The sequence below is a fragment of the Amblyomma americanum genome, chromosome 1, assembly GCF_052857255.1.
Source record: "Amblyomma americanum isolate KBUSLIRL-KWMA chromosome 1, ASM5285725v1, whole genome shotgun sequence".
NCBI lineage: Eukaryota > Metazoa > Arthropoda > Arachnida > Ixodida > Ixodidae > Amblyomma > Amblyomma americanum.
The window spans coordinates 394,185,013-394,202,589 of NC_135497.1; the positions used below are offsets into that span (position 1 = coordinate 394,185,013).

Consider the following 17,577-nt stretch of genomic DNA (forward strand, 5'->3'; position numbering starts at 1 on the left):
GGCGGCATTACTCCCCTCTCAAAGAAGCATCGACCCGATGCATTAAAACAAATAATGCGACTAGTAAGGGAAAAAGACAGATCTTGCGAAAATAGAGCATGGAAATTCAGCGGCCTTTAGCGCGCATAATACGGCTTCAGACGGACTACATGGACAACTTCTGGTCGTACGCGGCGTCGCTGGGATGCAGTCATTGCGTCAGGGATGACTTCATAATCCAGTTCACCCAGCCGACGAAGAACCTTGTACGGGCCGAAATAGCGGCGCAAAAGCTTTTCACTCAATCCACGGCGGCGAATGGGCGTCCACACCCAGACTTGGTCTCCTGGCTTGTATTCCGCGTTGCGTCTTCGTAGGTTGTAGCGTCTGGCGTCGGACCGCTGCTGATCTTTGATCCGTAATCGGGCAAGCCTTCGAGCTTCTTCTGCGCGTTGAAGGTAGGCGGCAACGTCGACGTTCTCTTCTTCTGTAACGTTGGGCAGCATGGCGTCTAGCGTGGTCGTGGCCTCCCTGCCATGGACGAGCCTAAAAGGCGTCATCTGGGTGGTCTCCTGCACTGCGGTGTTGTAGGCGAAGACGACGTAAGGCAGGATGACATCCCAGGTTTTATGTTCGGCATCAACATACATAGCGAGCATATCGGCGATGGTTTTGTTCAGGCGCTCGGTCAGTCCGTTGGTCTGCGGATGGTATGCAGTTGTCCTCCGGTGGCTGGTTTGGCTGTAGCGCAGGATGGCTTGCGTGAGTTCCGCTGTAAATGCTGTTCCTCTGTCCGTGATGAGCACATCGGGGGCGCCGTGTCGAAGAAGAATGCACTCCACGAAAAATTTGGCCACTTCTGCTGCTGTTCCGTTCGGTAGTGCTTTCGCCTTGGCGTAGCGGGTCAGGTAGTCGGTCGCTATGATGATCCACTTATTTCCAGATGTTGACGTTGGAAAAGGGCCAAGCAAGTCCATGCCAATCTGCTGAAAGGGTCTTGAGGGAGGTTCAATGGGGTTCAGAAATCCTGCTGGTCGTGTGGGAGGAGTCTTGCGTCGCTGACAATCTCGGCATGTTTTCACATAGTGTGCGACATCTGCAGACAGTCAGGGCCAGTAATACTTGTCTTGAATGCGGCGGAGGGTGCGAGTAAACCCGAGATGTCCAGCTGTCGGCTCGTCGTGTGAAGCCTGTAGAACTTCTTCGCAGAGACAAGTAGGTACAACAAGGAGGTAGGCTGTTTTGTTCGCTGTAAAGTTCTTCTTCACAAGGACCTCATTCTGCACACAGAAAGAAGACAGTCCTCGCTTGAATGAAGCGGGGGGTGAAGAAACCTTGCCTTCCAGGTACTCGATGAGGCCTTCTAGGTTGGGGTCCGAGCGTTGCTGCTGAGCAAAAGAGCTGGCGCTGATGGGTCCCAGGAAGGCGTCCTCATCGTCGTCCAGCGGCGGTGCATCTACAGGGGCTCGTGAGCGGCAATCGGCGTCAGTGTGCTTGCGTCCGGACTTGTAAACGACGGTGACGTCAAACTCCTGGAGACGCAGACTCCATCGAGCGAGTCGGCCAGAGGGATCCTTCAAATTGGCAAGCAGCAGAGTGCGTGGTGGTCGCTGACCACCTTGAACGGCCGTCCGTAGAGGTAGGGGCGGAATTTCGACGTAGCCCAGATGATGGCAAGGCACTCCTTCTCAGTGGTCGAATAGTTAGCCTCGGCCTTGGAAAGAGAACGGCTAGCGTATGCGATGACCTTCTCCAGCCCGTCACTTTTTTGAACGAGAACGGCGCCTAGTCCCACGCTGCTTGCGTCGGTATGAACTTCAGTATCGGCGTTTTCATCAAAATGCGCAAGGATCGGTGGGGACTGTAAACGACGCTGAAGTTCCTTGAAGGCTTCTGCTTGCGGCGCTTCCCATTTAAACGGCACGTCTGCCTTCGTCAGTTGGGTCAGGGGCTCGGCGATGCGCGAAAAGTTTTTCACAAATCGTCGGTAATATGCGCATAGTCCGAGAAATCTGCGCACTGCTTTCTTATCGGCCGGCGGTTGAAACTGTTCAATAGCAGCTGTTTTCTGCGGGTCTGGGCGTACTCCTTCCTTGCTAACGATGTGGCCTAGAAACAGCAGCTCTTCGTAGGCAAAGTGGCATTTCTCTGCTTTCAAGGTTAGGCCAGACGACTTGATTGCGTCTAGTACTGTTCGAAGTCTTTTGAGGTGCTCTTCAAAGTTCGAGGCGAAGACGACGACGTCATCTAAATATACCAGACAAATTTTCCACTTCAGGCCTGCCAGCACTGTATCCATTACCCGCTGAAACATCGCTGGTGCGGAACAGAGACCAAATGGCATCACCTTGAACTCAAACAACCCATCCGGAGTTATGAATGCTGTCTTCTCGCGATCTCTTTCGTCGACCTCAATTTGCCAGTAGCCGCTCTTGAGGTCCATCGATGAGAAATATTTGGCGTTGCAGAGGCGGTCCAGTGTGTCGTCGATGCGGGGGAGGGGGTAGACGTCCTTCTTTGTTATGTTGTTCAAGCGGCGGTAATCCCCGCAGAATCGAAGTGCGCCGTCTTTCTTTCTCACTAGAACAACCGGTGCCGCCCATGGGCTGTTTGAAGGCTGGATGACTTCGTCGCGAAGCATTTCTTCGACTTGGTCCCGGATGGCTTGTCGTTCTCACGGAGACACACGGTAGGGGCTTTGACGGAGAGGTCGGACGTGTTGATCCGTTATAATGCGATGCTTGGCAATTGGCGTCTGTCGCACCTTCGGCGATGTCGAAAAGCACTCTCTGTAGTTTTGAAGCAGATTGCGGATCTGGTCTTGTCTGTTCCGGTGCAGGGCTGGGTTGATGTCGAAAGTGGGCGAGTTCTCTTGGTCAGGCGGATCTTCTGCGGAGGGGTCGGAGAGGGCGAAGGAATCTCATACGCCAGATATTTCGTCGTAGAAAGCAATCGTCGTTCCTCTGTTAATATGCCGGTATTCTTCGCTGAAGTTAGTCAGCAGTACTTCGGCCTGGCCATTGCGGAAATGTGCGATGCCTCTTGCGATGCTGATTCCTCGGTCTAGTAGCAACTGCATGTTCCCCTCGATGATGGCTTCAGTGTTTATGGCTTTCGTGGCGCCTATGGTCACGATAACGCTTGAACGGGGTGGGACGCTCACTTCTTCCTCCAGGACACTTAGGGCAACATGATTTTCCCGAGTTTTCATCGAAGCGATGGCTTCGTCTGTCGAAAGCGTGATCAGCTTGGATCGCAGGTCGATGATCGCCTGATGCTCATTAAGGAAATCCATACCCAAGATCACTTCGCGGGAGCATTGCGGTAGCACAACAAAGGTCGCAGGATAGGTATGTCCTTTGACAGTCACTCGCGCTGTGCATCGTCCTGATGGCGTAATGAGGTGGCCCCCAGCGGTGCGAATTTGTGGGCCGTCCCAAGCCGTTGTGACTTTTCTGGGCTGCGCAGCGAATGTTCCATTCATCACCGAGTAATCGGCTCCTGTGTCGACTAGAGCGGTAACTTTCCGGCCGTCGATAGTCACTTCTAGGTCGGAGGTCCTGGCTCTTGCATTGCATGTCGCTCTCGGCGTCGGGTCACGGCTTCGTCGCGTATGCGAGTCACGGGTTGGGCGTGTGGTCGAAGCTCCTCTGGGTGGCGGCGTCAATTTCAAGGTAGCTTGCGTCGTGGTCGAGGTTCTCATTGTGTGCGGCGTCGGTGCAGCGAGTGTCGGTTCTTCATGCGGCGTCGCGGGTGCAGCGTCTTCATGGGGCGTGGTCGGTGGAGGATCTTCGGCGTTTAGCTCGTGAGCAACCTCACCTCCAGAGGTTGCTGCCTTTAGTTTCCCCTACGGGGGCTGGGCGACCTTCCTTGTACCTCGGCTGCGTAGCTGCGGCGTGGCGACGCAAAGCGCGAGGTTGACGGCGATGGTGAGCGCGAAAAGCGGTTCGGCGTGTACTCTTCTCGACGCAGGTACTCGTCGATTTCGTGCGGACGTTGTCCGAAGCGTGGTCGTGGGGCGTTAACGGCAAATCCTCGAAGACCGATACGTCGGTACGGGCAGTGACGAAGAATATGGCCGGCCTCACCGCAATGGAAGCACAACGGCCGGTTGTCGGAAGTCCTCCAGGCGTCGCATTTCCTGGGGCTTGAGCGTCGGTCATAGGCTGGGCGGGCGGGGGCTGGGAGGCGGCGTTGTGGAACGATTGGCTCATCTCGGGGAGGACGTGGGGGTTGTCGCTGGGGCTGAGCAGTACTTACTGCAGCGGCGTAGGTCATGGCCTGGGGTTCTGTGGCCGTCGGGGTGCCAAGTGCCTGTAGCACTTCTTCCCGTACCACATCCATCAGAGTCGCTGCTTGTGGCTGTGGGGAAGATGGCAGTAATCGGCGTAGCTCCTCTCGGACGATTTCGCGGATAACTTCCTGCAAGCTGTCGCTGGTGGTGGCCGGCGTGTCCGAACGGATTGCACAGGCAGAGGAAGGGCGATTGTACTGCCGAGCTCGAACGTCGAGGGTCTTCTCAATCGTGCAGGCTTCTTGCATAAACTCTTCGACTGTTTTTGGCGGCTGGCGGACGAGGCTTGCAAAGAGTTGTTCTTTTACGCCACGCATTAAAAACTGAACTTTCTTTTCCTCGGTCATCCCGGGATCGGCGCGGCGAAATAGGCGCTTCATCTCCTCGACGTAACTGCGGACGGGCTCATTCGGAAGCTGGATCCTGGACTCGAGGAGTCGTTCGGCTCTTTCTTTCCTCACGACACTGGTGAATATCTTCAATAGTTCTCTCTTGAATAGCTCCCACGTCGTAAGGGACGACTCGTAGTTTTCATACCACGTGCGTGCGGAGCCATCCAATGAGAAAAAAACGTGTCCAATCTTTGCCGCATCATCCCACTTGTTGAATGACGCCACGCGCTCAAATTGGTCCAACCATTCTTCAGGGTCTTCGCCTAGGGATCCATTGAAAGTTGGCGGCACCCGCGGCTGCTGCAGTATGATCGGTGTCGACATCTTTGGCGAGCTTGCAGTGCTGGTAGCAGCGTCTTTTCGCTGTCTGGTGCGGTCCGGCAGTTTCCCGAACTCAGGCTCCTCTCCCTGGAGACGTCGGCTGGCTCGCTGAGCTGCTGGTTCGTCCTCGGGTGTGAAGCGCTCAGGGCTGGGTTCACGACTTGAAGGGGGCGTCACGAAATGTCACGAAATCTTCAAGAGGAGGGAATGGACGTGGGTCTCTGCACGGCAGCAGGTACGGCGCCGGGCTCTTTCGGCTCAGGAGCGACCTCTGCAAACGTCTCCTGAGCAGTCCGCAAGGTTAAAATGCATCACATAAAGTGCTTTTATGATTCGCGATGTGCCGCACAGATGACCGAAGACCAATACAAGGAGGACCTGAACCACTACTGTCGTTTTGTAAGTGCACGTACAGCACCGTCCATTCTTGATTTGAACACACGAGCGCGTGGCAACAGTCCGCAGACTGCCAGCAAAGCCGTACATTGAAGCACAGTGGCACATGTAGTCGAGGTTTTATGGCATACGTCCCCGCTGGCAAGGTGCGAACAGAACTGGTGAACGTGAAGGACTAGCTCCTTCGTGAAAGATTTCGAGGCATTGTGTACGAAATGGACTGCGCCGGTTGCTCACCAATATATATTGCTGAAACAAAGGACTTGAGGAGATGCCTGAGAAAGCACCAGAACGACGTCCAAAACCAAAAATGTAACTACAAACGCCATCGCCGAGCATGTGCAAGAAACAAGCCACGAGATTAACTGGGATCAAGTAAAGATATTGACAACAGAAAGGAACACATCAGAACGGCAGAATCTTGAGTCTCTTATCATACAGACATCATCTAACACACTAAACAGGAACGCCGGAACTCTACATCCTATCTATGCTAAATCATTTAAAACGCTGCTGGGTGCTACAAAAGAACGGATCCATGAGACGATTGCTTTATAGTGCACAAGAGAGCTGTAGTGCTCCCGACACGCATTTGCATCTTTACTGACTTTGGCCAGTGACCAGTTCTCATCGCCATGATTCCTCACCAGATGGTATGCCGTCAAACCCTCGACTACATCAATCTGTGCCATCAGTTTGGACAACTGGCCAACACCGGAATTCGTAGTTTTGCAAGGAACTCCGTGAGCCACGCTGCATTCTGCACGCATTTGCACTTAACCTAAATTGCAAGTTTTCTCAAGTTATCCCGAAATCATTGCGTCTGAAGAAACCCATCAGAACCTGCTTCGGTCTCCAAGTCATCGCAAAGGCGGAACGTCAACTGCTTCAAACACGGATAGAAGAATGCAAGCTAACAAAGAAACACCTGGAAACAGAATTGTTCTTCGCAAAACGTGAGCTGGAGTTCATTGCTTCGGACATTCTTGCCAGCGTTCAATTAGTTTCCAACCAGGAAATGCGCACGAGAGAAAAAACTCGAAATCACAAGAACAGAGGATGCACGCATTACTTGTTGAAAAAAAAACAGGCACCACGTCAACAATGATCTTCGAAACAAAGAACTTGTTATCCTAGTCTGAAACCTGCTGAGGCCAACTTACTCAGCCGAGGTTTGAACTTCGACCAAGGGAAAGTTCCCAACCCATGAAAGGCTGCTTGTGCCGTCGAAGGAGTGGTGCGATTACTGTACCTAGGCGTTCAACACGAAGTTAGGGCGAAGGCGTCTCGTATGAAGGCGTCCCCTGACTACTCCCTGCCTCAAGAAGAAAGCACGGCAATTCGTAGCCTATAGGTAAAAGATCAAATTGTAATCCTATCTGCGGATAAAGGCAATGTCAAGGTAATCCTTGACCACTCTTCGTACCGGGTATAAATGGAAGCCTTGCTGCAGGATGAGAATACCTATCGCAGACTACCAAAAGACCCCACGTCAAATGTGCAGACGTCTCTTCAGAAAATGCTTGCAAAAGTCTTCAAGAACATTCCACCATCCATGAAACGCCTCTACTATCACCTACTATGTATGAACGGCTCGGCACCTGCCATACACGAGCTTCTATAGGTTCATAAAGAAGGCGCCCCTCTACGCCCAATTGTAGACTTCAGGAGGTCTCCGGTGCATTCACTGTTGCAGTACCTACACGATGTTTTGGCTCCACTGGCTGGAAATACAGAAACAAACGTCAAGAAGTCGTCCAACTTTATCAACAAGGTAAAAGGCATTGTCCCTGAAGACGACATGCTTGTTTCTTTAGATGTCTGCTCACTCTTTACCAGCGTACCGGTCAATTTGGCTGTTGAAGCTTGCAGGCAATGCCTCGAAGATGAGGACTCATGGCAAGAACGAACCCCTTTCGGCGCAGCAGAGCTATGCAAGTTATTGCGCTTCTATCTTACTAAAACCTAATTTACATATAATGGCAACCTTTACCAACAGCCTTTCGGCATAGCAATGGGAGCAGCAATCTCTGTCCCAGCGGCAAACATCACGATGGAAGTCACTGAAAACAAAGCCCTGACCACTTTCCAGCCAAGGCCAAAAATATTTCTAAGGTACGTAGACGACTGCTTCTGTGTCCTAGAGCGCAAGCACACGGCCCTTTTTCTGGACCACCTGAACAACACTGAACCATCAATCAAGTTCACTGTTGAGGAAGAAACCGACGGCTGCCTCCCATTCCTGGACACCACGGTATCGACTCACCTCTGGGGCATTGCACCCTCACTGTGCCAGGCTCAAGCAGGCAGGTGGATGAGCTGCGTCCGCCATGCGATGCGAACATGGGAGCCACCTATCCCAGCTGTCCCTGCTCTGCACACGCCCTGGACACCAATTGTCGTCTGCTGTCAGCATCACCATATGGTTGCTGCCAGAGGCTATCTGTGGAAACGCAATACAGCATAGACCGATTATAACGCATACCGCAGGAACTCTGGAAGATACATTTCGGTTCTGTTCACCCAGTCACTCACAAACAGGCTGTGGTTGTCTCCCTGATCAACCGTGCAAGACACGTCTGTAGTCAAGACTCCAATCAAAAGAGCGAAATGAAAAGAATAAATAGAGTCCGACCTGCAATGAAATGGCTACCCACTTTCCTTCATCAGGAACACCAAAAGAAGAATGCCAGCAAAACATCCTGCCTCTGAAGAAAGCGAGAGCACCAAAAAACCAAAAGAAAAACGTGCTCCTGTCCTACACGTAGCAGGAATTAGCGAAGCGCTTGCACAGATTTTCTGCAAGCATGGCATCAACATCGCGCAAGTCATCGCTGGCAAGGTGTGAACAGAACTGGTGAATGTGAAGGACTAGCTCCTTCTTGAAAGATTTCCAGGCATTGTGTACAAAATTGACTGCGCCGGTTGCTAATCAATATACATTGGTGAAAAAAAAGGACTTCATGAGACGCCTGAGAAAGCACCAGAAACGCGTCTGAAACCAAAAATGTAACGCCATCGCCGGCTACCGGCTACGAGATTAACTGGTGTCAAGTGAAGATATTGACAACAGAAAAGAACACATCAGCACGGCACAATCTTGAGTCTCTTATCATACAGAGATCACCTAACACACCAAACAGGAATTACGAAGCTCTACATCCTATCTATGCTAAATCATTAAAAACGCTGCTAGGTGTTACAAAAGAATGGATCCGTGCACCAATTGCTTCATAGTGAACAAGGGAGCTGTAAAGCTCTCAAAATGTCTTTCCATCTTTATTGACTTTGGCCAGTGACCAGTACTAATTATCAAAGTGGCACATGCGCAAAGGAACCTCGAGGAAGTGCTTCGCATCGTTGGCTGTAGCACTCGAGGGTGCACTGGCCTCATCGCTTCAATAGAGCGTGCAGACGACTGCAAGTGTCCCATATATGCCCCTCTACACCTGCGCCTGTTTGCTTAGTTACGCGTTCGCAGGGGTTGCACTGGCGCGCCAGAGCGAGCTTGCGTGTTCACCCTAAATAAATGCGCGAGAGGTGCATGAAGCTTCTGGAATTTAAATAAAAGAGGTAGGCGTTCATTCAGATCATAAGAACGAAAATTAACTAATTATGAAGCTGTCACAACAAGTCCAAATATGGCACGTGCAAACACTTGATCGATCAAGAAAGGAGAAGTCTATTGGACCCTGTTCATGACACAACAAAAACACCTTGAGCAGGTGCAGGATGCTTACTGATCATACTTAGCCACTAGAGATGGTGGAAATCACATTAAACTATCGAGCAAAAAATGTTGAAGCTTTCCCGTGAACGCCAAGATGCGATGTAGATGTAGGGTGGGAAGAGGGATATCTCACAAGATCGAAAGAGAATGTCCTATAAATGTACCACCACCCGCTGACTTAATCCGAATGCACGAACACAGCTTGGACCGACATTAGCACCGCTGAGCTTTGGTCGGTGGGCCAGAGGACATTTTAGGGTGGATGACGAGCCGTCACAAACACATCGAGCATGTCCTCCTAATGGGATCTGAAACTTTCTTGGACATCGTAAGGACATTTGCCATGTCCAACCAAGTGCCCGTTGGGAGCTTGGACAAGGTGCCAGAGCTCAGCGGCGCGAAAGTCAGTCAAATCCCTACCCTCGAGCATGCGTGTCAGTTCTGCGGACGGGGGCACAAGTGCATCCACACAGAATTGGTTCCTAGCTTTGGTGGGTTCTGATGGGTTGCTCTCCCAGCGCGTGAGCGAGCCTTGTAGGAACCAGGTACTACAACTGAACGACGCGCACGTTTGGATTCTCTGCTGATACTGGGACCGGGGCACGGTTCCCTGAGCTTCTTCCGATTATGTCATGCGGACGGCCTGCAGTGACAGGTTTTTTTTTTTTCAGGAAACTGCAGGAACTACACGACTGGAAACGACAGGTGTTTGACTGGAACATGAATATGTTATTGAAGTCGCCACAGTGAATAAACATAGCTCGTATACTGTAAAAGCAGAAAAAAGCACTTCTTATCCTAGTGTACCGAACGAAGAAGTGGCAGGCGAATTTTCACGAACCTACTCCGGAGACGACTGCCTCGGAAAGATGATGGGTTTGCAGGCGGCCCTCTCCCTTGAACTCTTGCCATCGCGCATCCTCCTGCTGAGTCTGGCAGTCGCTGTCGTACCTCAGGCTATGTGTGGCCCCTGGAATCAAGCCAGCCGGGCAACTCATGGCAGCGGAAGATAGCCGAGAAGCAGTCTGAAAGCAAGAGTGCGTATGCCGCTCTTTACGTGGTTAGAACGCCAGCTCGTATCACAGCGATAGTGGTGATAGTGATAGTGGGAGATTTGTTTTATCTACCATAATTATGACGGACCGATTAAAAGCTGTCCTACGGGCGTCGTATTGCTTTACCTTGAGATTAATTCTTTGGACTTCATTATCAGTTGTTGTCTATGCATCTGCTGGCAAACGATAAATAGCAGGCAAGGCCAGACGCCGTATCAAAGGCATGGCTGACTAAAGGCGAAGTAAGGAATAAAAAAGTGCCGAATTAATCGTTACAAAGTTACGGCTGGCCTCTCTTTTGGGTTCAATTTTTTTGTTCTACTTTATTCTCGAGCTTATATGTGTAAAATCCTGCAGGTTATCTAAGTCTCTACTCGCCAAGCACTGACCAATTCCCTCTCGTGAATGTATTATGAGGACATGAAAAGCAACAACAAATCGTTATTCTTTTTGTTATGACTACATTGGTCTAAAGGAAAGACGTCAGAGAGACGGGGAGCAAGAGAGAGAAATAACCTTATTTGACCAAGGAATTTCGGGCACGCCGGTCCCTGGGTTCCCAATGACCCTACTGCACTACACATTCTTGAGCTTTTATAACTCTGGAGGTGTATCGATTGAAAGGTGAGAGATGCTCCTCTCTTCTGCCGCGAAGGCCCGTATGAGTCGGCCTTTCCACCATGAGCTGCTCGGAACGCCTCCCAAGACTGGCAGAGATGCTGTGGTGATGCTTCTGGTTGGACTGACGGGTATGGTGGCAGTGTCAATGTTGAGTGCAGTGCAGTGTTGAGGCACAGTAACTGTCACATATCTCGGCGGACACCCAAACCAAGATGTGAGAATTTTTTTCTCCACAGTTCCTTGATCGAGAATTTTGCATTCTTCTTTGCCCAAAGATTAAATCTGATTAATTACGAAAAAGGTTAATGGGCATGTTATGTGACTGCCTTTGAGCCTTGTCTACTTAAATGTCAACTGGCAATGCATGGCTACATCAACTTTACCTAGCGTAGTGAACCTTTTGCTTGAAGAGCTAGCCCGCCAGCTGGTTATATTCAAGCAAGGAGTGTTTACAGCTCAATTCATGACACCTAATATTCCAACGGCTAGGTGAAAGCTGCTAAGGCTTTTTTAAGACAAACGCGCCTCTGGCCTGTTATCTCGGAGTATTGTAAATATGTTTCCGCATACGGATCAGTGTTAATGTATTTTTAGCTGATGAATTGTTGAGAATTGTGCCAGGGTCGAAGCGATGAAGCTTTATAGTTTTATGGTTTATGGATGCTTAACGTCCAAAAACGACTCGGGCGATAAGGGACGCTGTAGTGAAGGGCACTAGAAATTTCAACCCCTTGGGGTTCTTCAACGTGTACTGACATCGCACAGTACACGGACCTCTAGAATTTCACCTCGATGAAATGTGACCGAGGCGACTAGGATCGAACCCGTACCTTTCGGGTAAGTAGCTGAGCGCCATAACCACTGAGCCACCGTGGCGTCTCTTCAGTTTTGCAACCAAACTAAGTTGCAACAATGCTTATGCTCAACCAAAGACCAAGGAACTAGGTAAGAAGAAGACAACTCTACATGGGGAGCTATACTACCTAGTAGTATCTTTCTATATGCCTTGAATTGCTCCTCCACATTGCGGAAGTATCATTAAACAAATGGTGGATGATTTAGTGCAGTTAGCCCGGTTAGCGGTTAAAGAGCCCCATATGCTTCAAATTATTCCACAGCACTCCACTGAGGGCAAAAATTCTCATGGACCACAACCTGCTCACGGAAACTGCTCCAGTCCGCTTCTTTGATTATTGAAGTTTTCAGTAATGCCAAGAGTTTATAGTTGGTTTTATGGCGCTTAACGTTCCAGAGGGACTCAGGCTATGAGGGACGCCGTAGTGGAAGGCTCTGGATAATGTTCTTTAACATGCGCTGACACTGCAGAGTGCCCAGGCATCTAACATTTTGGCTCCATAGAAATGTGACTGCCCACGGCCGGGATCAAACCCGGATCTTTCTGGCCAGCAGCCGAGCACCAGAACGACTTCGCTACCCCGACGGCTGCAAGGGTTCATGGCCTGTTATGTAAAGGCTAAATATACAAGCAGAGAGAGCTCCACAAAGTGCAAATTAACATGATTAAGTAAAAGCTGTATTTTAAGTGCGAAACCTTCACGTGCGTTATGGCATAGCTTAATAGAAGGCTCTCCGTTATTTTGTGTACTCAGCTCACACTGGAAGTGACACAGTCTTTACATTTAAACATAAATGCCAGTAGGTGCAGACCTAAGGTTCACTGCGCATAACGTAGCCACCATGCTACATTTCAGGTAGTCAATTATGAAAACATAATCAGCATAAACAAACACTTCAAGTGCAAGCATTACCATTTTCATGTATGCTGAATACCTCCCCCTCCAAATCACTCCAGAAGCCCTAAACAGTCATGCCCAAAGTTTGGTGTCAGGTTATTTCTGTCTTTCATTGCAAGAGATGGGCAAAGCAGTGCAACATTGGTAGTATTAAGTTATACAGATTTTTCACTTGCTCAGTATAAAACTGATGTTTAATAGACTTAACTTCAGTGACTATCAAGTTTCCTACAACAAAGCACTCTCCTTTAAAAATCGGAAACCATTAGCATACACCAGATATATTGGTAAACTTGACAAAGCTGTTTGTGGACAAGGTTCACAAGGTTTTACTTTCCCATACTGCCATCTAGTTTAAAACGGACTCTGGTCCTTCTTTCAATCCTTCTGACACATATGAAAGCACACTTGCAAAACCAATAATTGCAAACCTATGCACATCTAGATAAGAATATCTTAAGTGGCTTCAACAGCCATATAATGGTCTCAATAAAGCAGCAATTAGAAGCAGCGGGTGCATACTGACAGAGTCTATGCTAATGGCTGGCCATAGCAGATTTCATTTGTATAAATATATTTATTCATGTAAAATCAGACCGAGAAAAAATGCTATAAAATATATTGCCTTCCTTTTAAAGTCTGCAGCCTCTCCTAGAACAGTGAGAGCAAAATTTGGCGTGCAGCTCAAGATCACAGCATAGATCACAGCAAGAAAAAAAAAACGTACATAGAAACTGTGCTAAAAACTTGTGTACAACTCCTTCAATGTATATATTGAGAAAACCAAGTCACCAAAACCGAGAACGGCATAAGGAAATGCTTCTTTTTAATTTTTTGCTGTTATCAATGAGCAATTAGTAGTGTAATTATTTTATAGCTGATGGAGAACTGACATCAAACTACAATAAAAAAATGTAAGACATCCCTAAACGTATGACATACTGTCATGACTACAGTGTCCATCAGCGTAGTACATTCTTGACAGGCAATGATGCACAGTACTGTAAAAACACTCGCCGTCGGCGAAAGCATTATCTCTGATCTGTGAGGTATGTCGTTCAGCTTGTCATGCTCAAGAGAAGGTACACATAAGTGATGCAAAATTAAATGAATATACCAAGTTACTTTAGAATAGCTGTCATGATACAATAAGAAAGCATTTGAGATAGTACTAACATGAAATAAACCTTTTCTTTATACCCAAAATACATACAATATACAGCCCACATGCAAAAGCCTATGACTTTGTAGCTTCAGAGCAAAAAAATCTCGTATCACTGTGTTCAGGACGTTATCTATTTGTACATTCTCAAAACTAAAGAACTGATTGCACGACACATTGACAGTAGCTACCACAATGAAATGTTAGTCCAAAGAAGGTTTTCCCATTCTTTATGGGGGTTAATGAGCCACGAGAACTCAGGCTAAACCGTGTGCTGTGCAATGTAAGTCAGTGTGCTTTGAAGATCCCCAGGTGGTCAAAATTATTCTGGAGCCCTGCCCTACGGCACTTTTTTTCTTCATTCTCTCCCTTCTTTATCCATTCCTTTACATCACAGGTCAGGTGTCCACCAAGATGTTTGACAGTTTCTCCACTATTTCCTTTCCTCAAAAACCAATTTTCAATTATTCAATGATGCAGGTTTAAGGCAGAGATACAAACTGTGTAGTATAACCATAAGACATGGCAATAAACCAGCAATACATCTATGCTAACAGGTGCAGCTTGCCAAGTGCTCTGCAAGGACGTTATGACATACAAGGATTGGTGTCATCATGCAATGTTACATTACTGAGTGACATTTTGGTCTATGCACCAGAAATACCGGAAAAGCATCGTTGTAGAACACAATGATTTTAAAGAGATTCAGGAACATTTTCATCCATTGAGGACACGTATGCATAAGATGCAACAGGTGTCTAATGGTCACTGCACCTAGAGTGGGCCCAACTCCTTTATGTTAAAGCAGCTCAGTCAAGAACTACGTGAGCAACTGTATTTCACAGAAATCTGCAGTGCATGTAATAACAAAGATGGGTACTGCTGTGAGGCACATGCAGAGTTCTGCACGCATTTCTAAACCCGGCTGCGAGCCTATGTCGAAAATACCTAAAGAGGCAGGCATGACAAAAATGAACAGATTGCACATAATTCACCCATATACATTCTTTGATGACAGCCAGGATGACTGTCATAACAACACTGAAAGATGAGCTGGCTGGAGTACCACTATTTTTATGCGTGATGAAAAGAGGCTAACTATTCGAATATAGGAAGCACAGGTTTTCGTCAATTCCCATAAGGGTGCCTTGCACCAGCGTCTAAGGTATTCTTAAATTGAACGCTGCAACTTGTCTTCCTTGCATAAATGAGAAGAGAGAATGGAAAAAAGCATGCTTTCGCTAGCAGGAAGCCTGATATCTCGTGTCACAGCTTGGCATCATACGAAAATTGGTACCGCCATTTAACAAATCTGCATACAATTAAAAACTGCAAAAAAATTTGTCGAGTGGCAATGCAAGTAGGGGCAAGAGAAACAAAAAATTCCTAATAAAACTGGTTAGTGTGGTGCACTGAGGTCTGTGGGTACGGTCTCGTGCCGGAGAAAAGTTCCACGCTCGGGGAACCGCCGGCAACACAGCTGGTGGCAGGCAACCAAGAATATATAACAATTTGAAAATAAATAAACGATTGCGGCACTGCCAATGGCGAACGACTTAAGAGTGGGCCGCACAAGCGAGGCATACAGCAAAAAGCTTGAAATCTTAAATAAGTGATCCATGGTATGTGAGTGTAGCGCAAAACAGGACAAAGAAAGACGCACACAACACAGGCGCTAAGTTCCAACTGACAAACCCAGGCGACCAAGACGAACGCGATCCGTTGTCTGTTCGCAACTGGCCTAGCGGAGCGCACTGTCGCGCGGCACTGCCCGCACATCGTCTTCTAAGTAGCACAAATCTATCCGGTAGGCACCAGCCGCGAGCAAAAAATCGTCCGTCGTTCGTTCTCTTGGCTGCTCGCAGAAGGCCTAGCGCGAAAGTTATACAGCGTGGCACTGCCCGCTCATCGTCATGTTCTACGCAGTACAAATACATGCTTTCGCACTGACTCGAATACAATAAACATTCTCTGCATAGTAATTTTAAAGCGATAGCAAGCAACAGCGTAACTCTGTTGTGATATCTAGTGGCATTTTTATTTACCACGGCACCTGAGTACTAAACGCACATGGAGACTATGAGCAACACTGTGTCACGCAGGCTATACGCCCGTTCTTTTTTGGCGACGCATTTTAGCTGATTCAACCGCACGCAGACTATCGCCACTCCCATCCTTGTATAGCCGCATACTAATAACGCGTGTGAATACAGATCAGTAGTAGGGAAACGTAGAGCGGGACTCACCGGTCATGCGATTCATCCAGGCTTAGTAATACAACGCAGGAGTCTTCATTGCCTTCCCAGATGACATGGTGCAGCGCTGCCTTTCATAGTTTTACCCGTTCAAACTCGCCAGTGTTGACAGGGCGTAACTCTTGTCATTGACTTCCAAAACTCACTTTTGTTCTTCATACATGTCCGCCGCGCAATGCCACGAAGAGCCAAATAACACAAAACGGGATGCATTAATTGCGCTGACATGGCGCCGACGGCTGCGCTTTTGCGTCGTTGAAAATGTGCAACCCACCAGCGCCTGAACATAGGCACCTCTATTTTTTTTCATGCCCGCTCAACCGCGGGGAACGCCGTTCTTAGGCGCCGTTCGCGCTAGTACGCGTAGCTGCCGACGAGTAGCGCGCGCAGCCCTGGATGGAGCAGACGACGCGGCAGGAGTTGCACGCAGCGTAAAATGCGGCGCACAATTCTGCTACTGCGTATACTCCTCTTCTTTTTTTGGTAAGAGTGATATGCACGGTCGTTAAAGTGCTAAGTTGGTTTTGTTAAGCCATGTGCACATTTACTTTAATAAAAGCTGCTCATCAAGGAAATTATGAAAGCGGCGGCCGGGCATACAGATCGAACGTTGCTGCAGTGGCTAGATGAATGCCTGAGTTTTCAGCTTTATCGACGGTAATTATTAATGTGCTTCTTTGTACAAAACACGCATTCTCAGCACAAGTCGTATCTGATCCAATATACAGTATTGTGCGTTTTTTATCGTGAAGATTTTCACAAGTTTCCCTGCCTCAACTGCTGGCTCATTTGCGATGAAGCCGCACACAGAGCTTGCGTATTATGGTAACTTTTGTATCGTAGCAAGTTTGACAACGGTACTTACTTACTTGAGCCGTGCATGATGCGAAAACGTAATCGTCTGCGTAGAGAATGGCGAACAAAAACCCGCAGACGACGTTTCCTTCGCTGAATGGCGGCCGTGGCGCCGTCTGTTTACGGCAGTCGAAAGCGTCCCGACAAGGCCGCCGAGGTGAGCGCTGCAAAATGCGCGGGCCCTTTGAATATGACGTTCAGGCCGTTCCGGCAGTTTCGTCTGCTTCAACTGAAGCGCTTACAACATTTTCGGCTAAATGAGCGGAAAAAATATCAGAACAACTGATTTAACGAGGCTTTACCTTTCAAAGGATATTGTTTGCAACGCTCGCCTCGGCGGTCTTGTCATGACGCTTTACCCTGCTGAAAACAGATGACGCCACCACCGCCCTTCAGCGAAAAAACCTCGTCTGCGGGTTTTGGTTTGCCGATCTCTACGTAGACGATTACGTTTTCGCATCATGCACGGCTCAACTCAGTAAGTGCCGTTGTCAAACTTGGTACGATACAAAAGTTACTATAATATGCAAGCTCTGTGTGCAGTTCCACGGCAAATGAGCCAGCGGTAGAGGTGGGGAAATTTTTCAGTCTTCGCGATAAAAACGAACAATACTGTATAAGCAGAAACCTTAAGGAATCATTTTTGTGAGCAATGAGTGAATGGAAAAATCTTTACTGTCGTAGTTAGAATAAAACATACATGCCAAAAATTTTTGACAACTTTAACAGCTTTCTAGATAGCTTTGATGTGAGCGGCTTCACT

At 48.4% G+C, this 17,577-nt stretch overlaps 1 protein-coding gene across 4 annotated transcripts in view; it reads right to left on the bottom strand.

The window, feature by feature from the left end:
* The window catches only part of LOC144115728 (uncharacterized), a 71,280-nt gene extending 55,068 nt beyond the window's left edge, over window positions 1-16,212 (bottom strand). For 3 of the 4 annotated variants that reach the window (XM_077650216.1, XM_077650217.1, XM_077650213.1), the window contains exons 1-3: window positions 15,951-16,212; window positions 9,954-10,137; window positions 7,649-7,825 (exon numbers count right to left, since the gene is read on the bottom strand). The gene's annotated coding sequence lies outside the window, so the exon portion shown is untranslated. The remainder of the gene's footprint in view (window positions 1-7,648; window positions 7,826-9,953; window positions 10,138-15,950) is intronic. The other variant, XM_077650214.1, reaches the window with a different exon arrangement.
* Between the last annotated feature and the right edge of the window lie 1,365 nt (window positions 16,213-17,577).